This window comes from Emys orbicularis, chromosome 1 (genome assembly GCF_028017835.1).
Source record: "Emys orbicularis isolate rEmyOrb1 chromosome 1, rEmyOrb1.hap1, whole genome shotgun sequence".
In the NCBI taxonomy this organism is placed as follows: Eukaryota; Metazoa; Chordata; order Testudines; family Emydidae; genus Emys; species Emys orbicularis.
In genome coordinates this window covers 65592028-65607461 of record NC_088683.1, presented here as the reverse complement: position 1 = coordinate 65607461, position 15434 = coordinate 65592028, and the positions used below count along the sequence as shown (strand labels likewise).

Genomic DNA, 15434 nt, shown 5'->3' with positions numbered 1-15434 from the left:
GAAAGGAACATGTCTGAACATGCAGGATCTTCAGGTTGGCAAACTTTTTTATTTCATACTTCTTTCTTAAGGACTGCCTGTCTTCCTTCTGGACTATTCTTGAATTCTCATGTTTGAACAAAAGATATAGTTGTTACTCTATGGTACTATCACGTTAGATGCAGTTATGATAAAAAAATAAATAGCTGAAATAGGCAGATCTTCCTTTTACAATTTCCCCTTTAAAGTAGTACTGAGTGTAAGTGAATGCAATGAGTAATACTAAATGAGCAGTATGGTAATAATAATTAAATAACTGCATTGACTTATTTTGTTTAGGAGAATCCATCCTCAACATACAGGATTCTGAAGACTATCCACCTTCAAAATCACCATCATTTGTTATAGTTTCAGAGTTATCTGCCAATGATAGTGTTTCAGTCACATCATGTATGTCACATAGCCACAGTATATCACCTGTAGCAAAAAGAAAAAAAAATTTCCATCATCCAGAAACAACTATAGATAAGTTTGTGAGAAGAACCAGAAGATTACAAAAAGTAGTAATTGATGAAAAAAATCGCCCGGTTTGTTTATGCAACAAACTCTCCTTTCCATATGATTGAGAACCCACATTTCAGTAACATGGTTCAGTCATTAAGACCAGGATACGCTCCACCCAACAGAACAGATGTTGCAGGCAAATTGCTGGATAAAATGTATGAAAGACATTTAGCAGTGTGCAAAAAGTCTAGAGGGTAAAATTGTTAACCTGAATCTTGACGGGTGGAGCAATGTCCACAATGATCCTGTTGTACATGCTTGTGTGACAACAGAAGAAGGGAATGTCTTCCTTACAGAAAGAATTGATACATCAGGAAATGCACACACAGCAGAATACTTACAAGTAGCAGCAGTAAAAGCTATAAAACTGAAAAAAAATTCAAAATGTCTAGTACGCAGCTTGGTCACAGATAATGCTGCAAATGTGTCCAAGATGAGAAGAAATTTAGAAGAGAGTGAAGAGTGTCCCAAGCTAATAACATACGGTTGCAATGCTCATTTCATGCACCTCCTAGCCAAAGACTTCAATGTTGTTGAAATTGCAAATACTTCCATAACAACCACTTTGCAGCAGCTGCTCTGAAAAAAGTGGGAGGAACCAAGCTAACTCTTCCACATGACATGTGATGGAACTCAGTAGTGGCCTGTTTTGAGCACTATATCAAGAACTAGCCTAATCTGATGACACAGATAAAGTTCTCAACATTGGGCTTAAGAGAAATGTTGAACACACGCCGAGTACCCTGAAGCCTATTTCTGTAGCCTTGAACAAAATGCAGGGAAATAGCTGTTTTATTGCTAATGCTGTTGAAATTTGGAAGGAACTGAGAGATCTTAAAAAGAGAAATATACGACAGAGTTAAATTACAAGCATTTAAAAAAAAAAAAAGGGACAAGCACTAACTCCAGCTCATTTTCTTGCAAATATTCTCGGTACCAGGGTCAAACCTTAACTGCTGAAGAAGAGGAGTTGGCTATGACATGGACATCCAGCAATCATCCCTCCATAATGCCAACTAAAATAAACTTCAGGGCTAAGGGTGAACCATTCAAGAAATAGATGTTTGCTGATGTTTTAAAGAAAGTCACACCAGTGAACTGGTGGAAGTCACTTAAGCACTTGGATTCAGAGACTGTTGAAGTGATAATCTCACTTTTAACAGCAGTAGCTTCTTCTGCTGGTGTAGAAATAATATTTTCTTCATTTGGACTAATTCATTCCAAATTGAGAAATCGTTTGGGACCAGAAAAAGCAGGAAAGCTTGTTTTTCTTTTCCAGATTATGAACCAATGGGAAAATGAAGGTGAAGACGACCGAGTTAGCTGCAGAAGCCAATATTTTAAGTTTCTCATGTTGACCTGGCTGACACAGTCGATTTAATTTTTTTTTTTTAAATATTTCATTTAACTATTTTAGTTAAAAAACATTTTAACCTGATTTTAAAAAACTTGAATGTTTTAACAAAACAAGCATATGAATTTTTTAATTTAAATATTATATTTTTGCTGTTGAAGAAAAAAAATCCAGAATACACAAGGTCGTCGTTTTAGTTAAATAAAACAATTTAAATGTGTCTGGTGATGTTCTCCTCCTAATACAGCATGGCAAGAAAATCCTCCAAATATTCATGATGAACTATCTCCAGTTCAATAGGTTAACCTCCCAATGACTTCATAAATATCTGCTTCAATTACCTTTGGTAAATGAAATAACCAATCATTCATTTTCTGATATAGCTGTAAATCTAATCTGAAAAGTTTTCAAAATAAACGTATAGTGTGTACCTTCTAAAAATGAAACCTACATCGATCTGAGTTGTGAGAAGAATATGTATTAAGGTTATAACAACCAACAAGAATGCACTTTCATGCAGAAATCCATGATTAAATGGAGTCTTCCTGACTAGTGATTTAAATCAAATTGATTTAAAGCAAATCCACCCTGAAACTCTTTACTAAAAATTTTAGTTTGTGTAGCTAACTCAAATACCGTTATACTCGTTCATTAGCCCGTTCATTTATAAGCCGACCCCCCCAAAATGGATAGGTACAAATAGCAACAACTGTATGACCCTTTCATAAGCCGATCCTATATTTCAGGGGTTGGAAAACTTTGGCTCCGGGCCTGTCAGGGTAAGCACCCTAGTGGGCCGGGCCGGTTTGTTTACTTGCCGCATCCACAGGTTCAGCCGATCGCGGCTCCCACTAGCCGCGGTTCGCCACTCCAGGCCAATGGGGGCTGCAGGAAGGGTGGCCAGCATATTTCTCGGCCCATGCCGCTTCCCGCAGCCCCCATTGGCCTGGAGCGGCAAACCGCGGCCAGTGGGAGCCATGATCAGCCGAACCTGCAGACGCGGCAGATAAACAAACCGGTCCGGCCCACCAGGGTGCTTACCGTGGTGGGCTGCGTGCCAAAGGTTGCCGATTCCTGATCTAATACATTGTGGTGAACCCCAGCCACAGGGAGCTGAGGGACTCCATGCCTGCAGACGTTCCAAGTAAAGAAAATGTCCCAACCCGCCAGCGGCTTACCCTGACAGGCCAAGAGCCAAAGTTTTCCAACCCCTGAAATATAGGGTCGGGGAGGTGTATCAACTACAGCCCCTCCCACCACTGTAGTCTCTACACTGAAGTGCTACAATGGTGCAGCTTCAGCATTTCTAGTGAAGACATACTCCTAGTGCAGACAAGGCAGGTCTACACTACAGACTTACTTCGGTACAACTCATCACTCAGGGTGTGAATAATCCACACCCCTGAGCGACAGTTATACTAACCGAAGCGCTGGTCTAAACAGCTACGTTTCTCCGCCTGATATAACTACCACTCCTTGCAGAGGTGAATTAACTATGCCAACAGGAGAGCTCTCTCCTGTCAGCATAGAGCGTCTTCATTAAAGCGCTACAGCAGCTCAGTTACGCTGATGCAGCGTTTCAAGTGTAGACCCGCTCTCAGTCTGATCTTCAGTGATAGCTAATTCTACAACGACTCTCTCCTGAGAGCATCCTGGCTGCCACTAGAAAGAGAGAGTTCCCTCAGTCTTAGAAATAGACTTGCATAGACAGGGGTTCTCACAACACATTTTTTGGTGGGCTCAGTGCAGGCACCAACTCTTGCTGGTGGCTGCCCTGGGGCTGAAGCCTGAGCCCTCCATCCCTGGGAAAGTGGGTCAGGAACTCAACGGCCGCCTGCAGAGTCCCAGGTTCCTCTGGTGCCACACACACCAGCCCATATTTCTCCAGAGACACTACCCGGAGACCCCTGGGAGGCTGTGCGGTGCAGGATACCAATCCCTGCTACTAGTGCCAGCAAACACCAAGGTGGCTCATCCAGGAGCAACAGCTCGGTGCTGCAGGGAGGGGCCACTGCTTTGTCTCCTCCCCTCCCCCGGCCCAGGAGGCTGTCATGGCCACAAAATTCCACTGGTGGCCACGTTGGCGGCATTTGAGAAACGCTGAACTAGCAGACCATTCTGTAGGAGTAACACTTTCTCAATGTACTTATGCTGCAATTTTGGACAGGTCAGTTATTTCCTTAGAAAAACAACTTGCTTTAACTATTCATATACATTGTGTAATACAGATTTGTTGCAATATCCCATGTGTAATAATTCTTCAATGACACACTACTTAATGTAAGAGTTGTACCTTTGCCTGGTGCTCCTGCTAGCAAGCCCCAGTATAATATAAAGTTCTCATTTAACACAACATTTTGAAGCTCTGGGGTAGTATTCTTAGTACAGCATGTACTATTAATTAGAAGTTATTACATTTCAATGAAAAATGCACAAAGCCTTACTGGAGCTCATCATAAGAGCTCCCAAACCAGAATCAGCCACCTTAACAGGAAATTACATTGGAATGAAAGAAAATTAACAGAATAAGTCAGAAGTTATTAACTTCTTGTGGTGAAATAGGGTTCTCTACCTCCTCAATGGCTGTACTAATATTGCTTCGTCACAAAGACCCCAAATCCCCCTCCTTCCCTTTGGAGACCATTAACACCATTATTTAGTAACTCAAAGGACTGCCAGTGAAAGAAGTGAGGTATTTCCACCCCGTTATCCTAGCTCAGGATGGGAAATACAGATGTAATTAAGTTACTGTCCTATCTGTTACTGGCACATCAATGAGGAGTGACAGCACTCTCTTCCTACAGCAGGGGTGAGCAAACTTTTTGGCACGAGGGCCACATCTGGATATGGAAATTGTATGGCGGGCCACGAATGCTCACAAAATTGGGGGAGGAGGTGCAGGAGGGGGTGCAGGCTCCAGCTGGGGGTGCGGGCTCTGGGATGGGACCAGAAATGAGGAGTTCAGGGTGTGGGAGGGGGCTCCAGGCTGGGGCAGGTGGGTTGGGGTTCAGGGTGTGTGTGTGAGGGCTCCGGCGGGGGTGTGGGCTCTGGGATGGGGCTGGGGATGATGGGCAGGAGCGTGCTTCAGGCTGGGACCAAGGGGTTCAGAGGACGGGGGGGGGGAGATCAGGGCTGGGTCAGGAGTGCAGGCTCCGAGTGGTGCTTATACCTCAAGCAGCTCCCAGAAGCAGCAGCATGTCTCCCCTCCAGCTCCTATGCAGAAGCGTGGCCAGGCAGCGCTGCACATTTCCCTGTCCGCAAGCGCCGCCCCTGCAGCTTCCATTGACTGTGGTTCCTGGCCAATGGGAGATGCAGTGGTGGCACTTGGGGCAGGGGTAGTGTGTGGAGTCTCCTGGCTGCCCCAACATGTATGAGGGGGAGGGGGGACATGCCACTGCTTCTGGGAGATGTGCAGAGCGGGACAAGCCCCAGACCGCGCTCCCTGGCGGGACCTCAAGGGCCACATTAAAATGTCTGGAGGGCTGGCCATAGTTTGCCCATCCCTGTTCTACAGCATGAAACCTCTGCAGTGTTTGGCAAAGGATTAAGGCAAATTCTGATCACCCATCTAGCAGTACATATTGTGCTTGTTGTGAGACAGAAGGAATAACCCTAACGCTTACCAAGGAGCATGGGACATTGAAATGATTAGTCAGTTCCCTTACTGCATGCTGGATTCTGAAGAATGGCTAATTTCACTCTGTATACAGATGTGAGAAAAGGAGACTTCAGTGGTTCATATGTTGAAGGTGATCGTTGCAACCATAACCACTAGAGATTTATTTCTAATTAAAGCAGAAACTCTACAGAAATGGATGTTGTTGGAGACGACAGGTGTTAGTAACACACGCACAACAGGGTATTTTTCAAGTTTAAAGAAAACCCACTCCCATTTCCCAGGACCTTTGCAGGCCAGGCGGCAGTCTAGGAGGGCTCCGGGTGGCCAAGTCAAACGCTCCCGTGACGGTGCCAGGCGGACGAGCAGCCCCATTACAACGCCCCCAGCGATGCCGCACGGGCGGAGGACCCAGCCTGCCGTAGCAAAGGCGCTGAGCCCTCTAGCGCCTTTCCCCAGTTCAGAGCTGCCGAGAGAAGGCCGGGCAGGCACCGGCATCAGAAAAGCCCGGTCCAGAGCCAGCCAAGTACGCGGCGAGGGAGCCCCGCCCGGCAGGGAGCCCCGCGGCCCGCAGCGGTTGCTGCTGGGACACGTTTCCCTACCCAGCCGCGAACACGCGGTGGCCCACGCCGCCGGCCGGCCGCCCCAGCCGCGGGCAGCGCCCCTCTCCCACAGGAGCCGACGGCTGGGCTGAGTCAGAGCCGCGCGAGTCCCCCGCCCGGCCTCCGCTCCCCTAGTACCTTCCCGGTCACTCCATCCCGGCAGCGCCGCCGGCTCCGCTTCCCGCAGCTCCGAGATCGCCACAACCATAGAGAGCGGGCCGGGCCTCGCCGCGCCCGCGCGCCGCCTCCGCCGGCGGCAGGGAGAAGGGACGCCGCCGCCGCCACTGGAGCGCGCGGGGCGGCCGCGCGGGTGATGCTGGCTGCGTGTCCGGGGCGCGCGTAATGTGGTGTCGAGCCTCTAACCAGGCGTGTCCCCGCCCCCTCAGCCAAAGCACCGGACTATAGTTCCCAGCATGCTCTGCGGCTCGCGTACGCCCCAAGCAGTCCCTGAAAGAGAGCGAGAGGTATTTCCCCTCCCTGACACTCACCTTCCTCCTCCAATAGACCAGAGCGCCGCCTTGCATGCTGGGATATATAGTCCCCACAGGATGCATGGCATGTTGGGATATGTAGTCTCCGCAGGCCTCAAAAATTCGGCTGTTGCGTGACACATTGTATAAATCTTGGTGTTATTAACCCGCTGCAGGCTGCCCTCTGGTTTCCTTTGCCTCTGACAGCTGACAAGGCCTTCCTTGTAATTGCTGATGAGGCGAACTGAATGGGGGAAGGGAGGTCCTGCACAGAAACTTGGCCTGGCAAGTGGAATGGATAATTACACAGAACCACCTTTCCTGCTTAGATGTAGTCTTGGGAACTTATTAAAGGTTGATTTAAGGATACTTACTTCGTGCATTTTGACATGTGATGCTGACAATGTGTGGTTTCATGGTTATAAAGCTTTACCTTTTTGAAGTTCCATGTATACTGTCATTAAAAAAATTAGTCTGTCCTCTTCCCATTGTATGATTTCCTACAGCTGAAAATTTAAATCAATACAAATTGAAAAAAATATTTAAAATAAACATCCGTGTTATGTCAAAATTATAAAAAATAACTTCTGCCAAGCTTAGTTATATGTTAAACAATCTTTATAGAAACTGTCAGTAGAGTAGTCTCTAGGATGCCAAACACACTGATTTACTAACTCATATAGTTTAATCAACAAAGAATTCACAAATACAATAGTGATTAATAATTTTACTTTTTATACAAGCGCACAAGCAAAATGATGGAAACTTCTATCAGTTACTGTTTCTGGGTAGGTTCAGCTTGATGGGTGGTGAAGCATGTTCAGGTTAACACTGTCAAGCTTTGCATATGTAGATAGGCGGCACCTAATGGCGGCTAAGCCTCCCCAAACCTTGCACCACCAGGGAGGAGGGGCAGTGGTGGATTTGGAGCCCCTGGAAAAATCTCTCCCCTGCCATGACCCCGGGGCCATGGCAGGGGCACAGAGCTTTTCTGGTTTCAGGGCCACAGCGGGGAGGGGGGAGGAGGAGAGGAGTTAGTGGCCCTTGGGATGGAAGAGGCAGAGCGGGGGTGGGGCCACAGGGGAAAGGATGGGACGGTAAACAGTAAATGAAATTCAAAAGCTCACGGTGCTTTTCCTGTGTACCTGACTAGTGCATCTGAGTTGAAAGTGCTGTCCAGAGCGGTCACAATGGAGCACTCTGGGATAGCTCCCGGAGGCCAATACCGTTGAATTGCATCCACACTACCCCAAATTCAACCCAGCGATGTCGATTTTAGTGCTAATCCCCTCGTTCGGGAGGAGTACAAAAATCGATTTTAAGAGCCCTTTAAGTCAACCTAAATGGCTTCGTCGTGTGGATGGGTGCAGGGTTAAATCGACCTAACGCTGCTAAATTCGACCTAAACTCGTAGTGTAGACCAGGGCTAAGTGATCATCCCCAAATGCGAACCTCTCTTCTGGAGTCAGGCAGATTAAGTGTTTCTTGCAAAAATGAGTTAAGCACCTGCTTCACTCCACACAAAACAGTCAATGGAGGAGGTGGTGCCATTACCCACTTTATAACTTTTAGTCCAGTGGTTATAGCACTCACCCAAGATGTGGGAGACCCAGATTGAAGCCCCCCACTCTCTACCAGAGGGCAAGGAAGAATTTGAACAGGGGGTTGCCTATTTCTCAGGAGAGTACACTAACCACTGAGCTATGGGATAGTTTGATGTTAGGACCTCTCAGTCTCTCCTTTTGAAGTTGTTCCCCTGTGGATAATGAAAGAATGATTGGACAAGGGGGTATGAACCTTGGGTCTCCTATCTCTTAGGGCTTGTCTACACTACAAAATTAGGTCGGATTTATAGAAGCCGGTTTTATAGAAACCGGTTTTATGCAGCCGACTGTGTGTGTCCCCACATAAAATGCTCTAAGTGCATGAAGTCGGCGGACCGCGTCCACAGTACCGAGGCTAGCGTCGACTTCCGGCGCATTGCACTATGGGTGCCTATGGGTACCTATCCCACAGTTCCCGGAGTCTCCGGCGCCCATTGGAATTATGGGTTGAGATCGCAATGCCCGAATGATGCAAAGCAGTGCCGCGGGGGGTTCTGGGTACATTGCGTCACGCCCCTCCCCCGCCGTCACAGCAACGGCAGACAATAGATTCGCGCCTTTTTACCTGGGTTACCTGTGCAGACAACATACCACGCCAAGCATGGAGCCCGCTCAGCTCAGCTCACCGTCACCATATGTCTTCCGGGTGCCGGCAAACGTGGGACTGCATTGCTAAACAGCAGCAGCAGCTTACTGCCTTTTGGCGGTAGACGGTGCAGCATGAGTAGTAGCCTTCATCGGCGCTCGGGATACTGGTAGCTGTGGGGCTGGCAGCCGTAGGGCTGCATTGCACCAGCCCCTTGCCTTTTGGCAGTAGATGGTTTATTACGACTGGTAACCGTCCTGTCAGTATTGTCTGCTGAGCATCCAGAAGAGGCCGAGGGCGATCTGGGTGCTCAGCAGATCTGCAAGAAGAGCTTTCCTCAGGTCTGAAAGCAAGTAAATTTACAGGTTGCCTGAAATGCTCATAGATGTCCTCGTTGGACAATGATGGTTACCAGTCGTAGTATACTATTTGCTGCCAAGTATTGTCTGCTAAGCACCCAGAAAAGGCCGAGGGCGATCTGGGTGCTGGCAGACAATACTTGCCTTTAACCGTCCTCGTTGGACAATGATGGTTACCAGTCGTAGTATACTATTTGCTGCCAAGTATTTGCTGCCAAGCACCCAGAAAATGCCGAGGGCTATCAGTCATGCTGCACTGTCGTCTTAAGATGTAAAAAATAGATTTGTTCTGTATTCATTTCCTTCCCCCCTCCCTCCGTCAAATCAACGGCCCGCTAAATCCAGGCTTAGGAGTTCAATCTCTGAGGGGGGGGGGGCATTCTGTGTGACAGTTGTTTGTATTCCTCCCTGATGCACAGCCACCTTTCTTGATTTTAATTCCCTGTACCTGTACGCCATGTCGTCAGTCGCCCGCCCCTCCCTCCCTTCTTCCCCTGGTCTTTAGATACTAGTTTCGCGCCTTTTTTCAGACCAGACGCCATAGCTAGCACTGGGATCATGGAGCCCGCTCAGATCACCGCGGCAATTATGAGCACTATGAACACCACGCGCATTGTCCTGGAGTATATGCAGAGCCAGGACATGCCAAAGCAAAACCAGGACCAGCCGAGGAGGCGATTGCAGCGCGGGGACGAGAGTGATGAGGAAATTGACATGGACATAGACCTCTCACAAGGCACAGGCCCCAGCAATGTGGAAATCATGGTGTTACTGGGGCAGGTTCATGCCATGGAACGCCGATTCAGGGCCCGGGAAACAAGCACAGACTGGTGGGACCGCATCGTGTTGCAGGTCTGGGACGATTCCCAGTGGCTGCGAAACTTTCGCATGCGAAAGGGCACTTTCATGGAACTTTGTGACTTGCTTTCCCCTGCCCTGAAGCGCCAGAATACCAGGATGAGAGCAGCCCTCACAGTTGAGAAGCGAGTGGCGATAGCCCTGTGGAAGCTTGCAACGCCAGACAGCTACCGGTCAGTCGGGAATCAATTTGGAGTGGGCAAATCTACTGTGGGGGCTGCTGTGATCCAAGTTGCCAGGGCAATGAGAGACCTGGTGATATCAAGGGTAGTGACTCTGGGAAACGTGCAGGACATAGTGGATGGCTTTGCTGCAATGGGATTCCCAAACTGTGGTGGGGCGATAGACGGAACCCATATCCCTATCTTGGCACCGGCGCACCAAGCCACCGAGTACATAAACCGCAAGGGGTACTTTTCAATGCTGCTGCAAGCCCTGGTGGATCACAAGGGACGTTTCACCGACATCAACGTGGGCTGGCCGGGAAGGGTACATGATGCTCGCGTCTTCAGGCACTCTCTTCTGTTTCGAAAGCTGGAGGAAGGGACTTTCTTCCCGGACCAGAAAATAACCATTGGGGATGTTGAAATGCCTATCGTGATCCTTGGGGACCCAGCCTACCCCTTAATGCCATGGCTCATGAAGCCATACACAGGCAGCCTGGACAGGAGTCAGGACCTGTTCAACTACAGGCTGAGCAAGTGCCGAATGGTGGTGGAATGTGCATTTGGGAGTTTAAAAGCGCACTGGCGCAGCTTACTGACTCGCTGTGACCTCAGCGAAAAGAATATCCCCATTGTTATTGCTACTTGCTGTGCGCTCCACAATATCTGTGAGAGTAAGGGGGAGACATTTATGGCGGGGTGGGAGGTAGAGGCAAATCGCCTGGCCGCTGATTACGCGCAGCCAGACACCAGGTCGGTTAGAGCAGCACAGCAGGGCGCGGTGCGCATCAGAGAGGCTTTGAAAACTAGTTTTGTGACTGGGCAGGATATGGTGTGAAACTTCTGTTTGTTTCTCCTTGATGAAATCGCAGCCCCCCCCACGCACCCGGTTAACTCTACTACCCTGTAAACCAAGCACCCCAACCTCCCCTCCCCTCCCCTCTTCAAGCACCACTTGCAGAGGCAATAAAGTCATTGTTACTTCACATTCATGCATTCTTTATTAATTGAGCACACAACTAGGGCGATAATTGCAAAGGTAGCCCGGGATGGGTGGGGGAGGAGGGAAGCAGCACACAACTAGGGGGATAATTGCAAAGGTAGCCCGGGATGGGTGGGGGAGGAGGGAAGGAAAAGGACACACTGCACTTTAAAACTTATTGCTGTGGAAATCATCTAGGGTGGAGTGATTGGGTGGCCGGAGGCCCCCCCACCGTGTTCTTGGGCGTCTGGGTGAGGAGGCAATGGGACTTGGGGAGGAGGGCTGGTGGTTACAGAGGGGCTGTAGCGGCGGTCTCTGCTCCTGCTGTTGGTTACAGAGGGGCTGTAGCGGTGGTCTCTGCTCCTGCTGTTGGTTACAGAGGGGCTGTAGCGGCGGTCTCTGCTCCTGCTGTTGGTTACAGAGGGGCTGCAGCGGCGGTCTCTGCTCCTGCTGCCTTTCCTGCAGCTCAACCATACGCAGGAGCATATCACTTTGATGCTCCAGCAGCCGGAGCATCGACTCTTGCTTTCTGAGTACAAGTTGACGCCACTTCTCCTCTTCAGCCCGCGTTTCAGCACGCAAACTCTGCTCTTCAGCCCGCCACCTCTCCTCTCGCTCATATTGGGCTTTTTTAAAATCAGTCATTGACTGCCTCCACGCATTCTGCTGTGCTCTGTCAGCGTGGGAGGCAGTCTGTAGTTCAGTGAACATTTCGTCACGCGTCCTTCGCTTCCTTCTTCGAATATTCACTAGCCTCTGTGAAGGTGAAACATTTGCAGCTGGTGGAGGAGAAGGGAGAGTTGTTTAAAAAAGATATATTTTTGAGAACAATGGGTACACTCTTTCACTTTAGATTTTGCCGTGCATCACACAGCACATGTGCTTTCGTTACAAGGTCGCATTTTTCCTCTTATATTGAGGGCCTGCCTGTTTGGTGTGAGAGATCACTCACGCAGTTCCAGGCCACAGATTTCAGCTTGCAGGCAGCCATGGTAAGACACAGTCTTTTGGCTTTTTTAACCTTGGTAACAAGTGGGGATGGTTTAAAACAGTACTGCTCTCATTACCCATACCAAGCACCCGCTGGGTTGGCCATTTAAAATGGGTTTGCAATGTAAAAGGAGGGGCTGCGGTTTCAGGTTTAACATGCAGCACAAACCCAACTAACTCCCCTCCCCCACACACCCAATTCTCTGGGATGGTCACTTCACCCCTCCCCCCCCCACCGCGTGGTTAACAGCGGGGAATATTTCTGTTCAGCAGAGCAGGAAGGGGCACCTCTGAATGTCCCCTTAATAAAATCACCCCATTTCAACCAGGTGACCGTGAATGATATCACTCTCCTGAGGATAACAAAGAGAGATAAGGAATGGATGTTGTCTGCATGCCAGCAAACACCGGGACCATACGCTGCCATGCTTTGTTATGCAATGATTCCAGACTACGTGCTACTGGCCTGGCGTGGTAAAGTGTCCTACCATGGCGGACGGGATAAGGCAGCCCTCCCCAGAAACCTTTTGCAAAGGCTTTGGGAGTACATGAAGGAGAGCTTTCTGGAGATGTCCCTGGAGGATTTCCGCTCCATCCCCATACACGTTAACAGACTTTTCCAGTAGCTGTACTGGCCGCGATTGCCAGGGCAAATTAATCATTAATCATTAAACACGCTTGTTTTTAAACCATGTGTAATATTTACAAAGGTACACTCACCAGAGGTCCCCTGTGTGCCCACAGGGTCTTGGGTGAGTTCGGGGGTTACTGGTTCCAGGTCCAGGGTGACAAACATATCCTGGCTGTTGGGGAAACTGGTTTCTCCGCTTCCTTGCTGCTGTGAGCTATCTATGATGTTCTCTCCATCCTCATCTTCCTCGTCCGCCGAACCCGCTTCCCTGTCTCCAGAGAGGGACTGATAGCACACGCTTGGGCTACTGGTGGCTGCACCCCCTAGAATGGCATGCAGCTCCTCGTAGTAGCGGCATGTTTGCGGCTCAGCCCCGGACCTTCCGTTTGCGTCTCTGGCTTTGTGGTAGGCTTGCCTTAGCTCCTTAATTTTCACGCGGCACTGCTGTGCGTCCCTGTTATGGCCTCTGTCCTTCATGGCCTTGGAGATCTTTTCTAATGTTTTGCCATTTCTTTTACTGTTTCGGAGTTCGGCCAGCACTGCTTCATCTCCCCAGATGGCGATCAGATCCCGTACCTCCCGTTCGGTCCAGGCTGGAGCTCTTTTGCGATCCTGGGACTGGGACTCCATCACGGTTACCTGTGCTGATGAGCTCTGCGTGGTCACCTGTGCTCTCCACGCTGAGCAAACAGGAAATGAAATTCAAACGTTCGCGGGGCTTTTCCTGTCTACCTGGCCAGTGCATCTGAGATGAGAGTGCTGTCCAGAGCGGTCACAATGAAGCACTGTGGGATAGCTCCCGGAGGCCACTAATGTCGAATTCCGTCCTCACTACCCAATTCCGACCCCCATAAGGCCGATTTTATCGCTAATCCCCTCGTCGAGGTGGTGTAAAGAAACCGGTTTAAAGGGCCCTTTAAGTCGAAAGAAAGGGCTTCGTCGTGTAAACGTGTCCAGGTTTAAGTCGACTTAACGCAGCTAAAGTCGACCTAAACTCGTAGTGTAGACCAGGCCTTAGGTGGGAGCCCTAACCACAGGACTACAGAATCATTCTCCCTAGACCATTACTAGAGGGAAATCGTAGAATTATCAGTAATAATGCAGAATAGGCAGAAGTATTCAATCAATATTTCTGTTCTGTATTTGGGAAAAGAACAGACATATTTAATAAGACTCTTTCCACCCTACTAATGTGTTGGAAGGATGTTAAACAGCACCTACTAAAGTTAGGCATTTTTAAATCAGCAGGTCTGAATAACTTTAATTCCAGAGTTTTAAAAGAGTTTCCTGAGGAAGAGATAGGATTTGAAAAGGTATCTTCTTTCTTTCCCCCTCTGGCAGATAGGGGGAATGGCACCTGGGTTTCCCATGTCCCTGGTTAGTGGTCTGGTATGTAGTCTTTGAGCTCACCTACTGGATCAGGCTCTGCATACAACTTAAGCAGATCATGGATATCTCCTCCCAGTTTGTGGATCACTCCGGGGCTTAGGTGGGTCAGATATTAAACTGATAAGAACAGATTTTAAAAATGTATTAAAGCTAATGTTAAAAAATTATATAATACATAGGTTGGGGGAAAGAGTGTCTGTACATCTGGATATAGTGCTTAGATTATCCACAAATATAAAGTTAGTTTTTAAAAGTCATATCATACATATTGCTGATTATGGGCTTAGGTGGGTGGGAGGTAGGCATCTGGATGCTTATAAAGAGACAGCAGCACCATGCCCAGAAGTAGAACCACTGGTGCCTAGGGAGCCTTTACCCTGAAAATGTAGGTGCTGAGTTTGTGAAATTCAATTTTGGTATCAATTTCCTCCTTGTTCACAGGATTCACAAGACTAAAAGCCTGAGTTCAAGTCGGTCCAGGAGTCTGGAGAGCTTGAGCCTATGTGGGGCATCACCAAAACAAAGCTGGTGCTGAGGAAGAGCGACAGCAAATCCAACCCCGCTCAGCACATGGGAATGAAAGACACTCCAGTCCGAACAGGGGAGCGCTCACCCGCCTGCAAACATGGAGGGAATGAAGCCGGCAGTGTGCGTGAGGAGACAAACAGACCCACCCACCTAGCTACCTCCTAATTCCTATGGCAAGACCACTGAAACTACAAGGACCAGCATGCAGTGCGCTATCCTGGTCGGAGTGGGCCGGCCACGGGCGATGTGCTCGCTGCAGTGCATGCTGGGAACTTGGCTACCTACGATAGCAGTGTTGCGGAATGGGACTAGGTACGGGCGTTGAATTCACTGCTGTTCATTACCAGGGCCATAGCTTAATATGTTGGAGGATATGCCATTACCGTAGGGACAACACACGGGGCCCTTAGTCTAGTGGGCCACCACGCGCCGCTGGAGCATAACGTGTAGCTATGGCGGTCGCTAAAGAGACCAATAGAAGATTGTCTGAGCTTTGATTGACTGATGCTACATCCAGTAGGAGTCTTTCTTGTAACCAATAGGCGTTTAGAATGATTATGAGGGCATTACTTCCTGCAGATGGGGTGACGTGAGGATGGAGTGCAGATGTCCCTTCCTTTTCTGGGTGGCCTTATTGGAAAACCCGGGAGGTGGGCGGGCACAAGCCTAGCGGGAGGGACCACTGGACCCAGGAACCAAATGAATACGGGGGACAACTAATAAGAAAACAGGGTCGGGAGTGATGGTCACAGGTTGCT

At 48.9% G+C, this 15434-nt stretch overlaps 1 protein-coding gene across 1 annotated transcript in view; it reads right to left on the bottom strand.

Annotated features, from left to right (window-relative positions):
- The window catches only part of XPOT (exportin for tRNA), a 73957-nt gene extending 67657 nt beyond the window's left edge, over window positions 1-6300 (bottom strand). The window contains exon 1 of the mRNA XM_065412718.1: window positions 6254-6300. The gene's annotated coding sequence lies outside the window, so the exon portion shown is untranslated. The remainder of the gene's footprint in view (window positions 1-6253) is intronic.
- Window positions 6301-15434: the final 9134 nt, after the last annotated feature.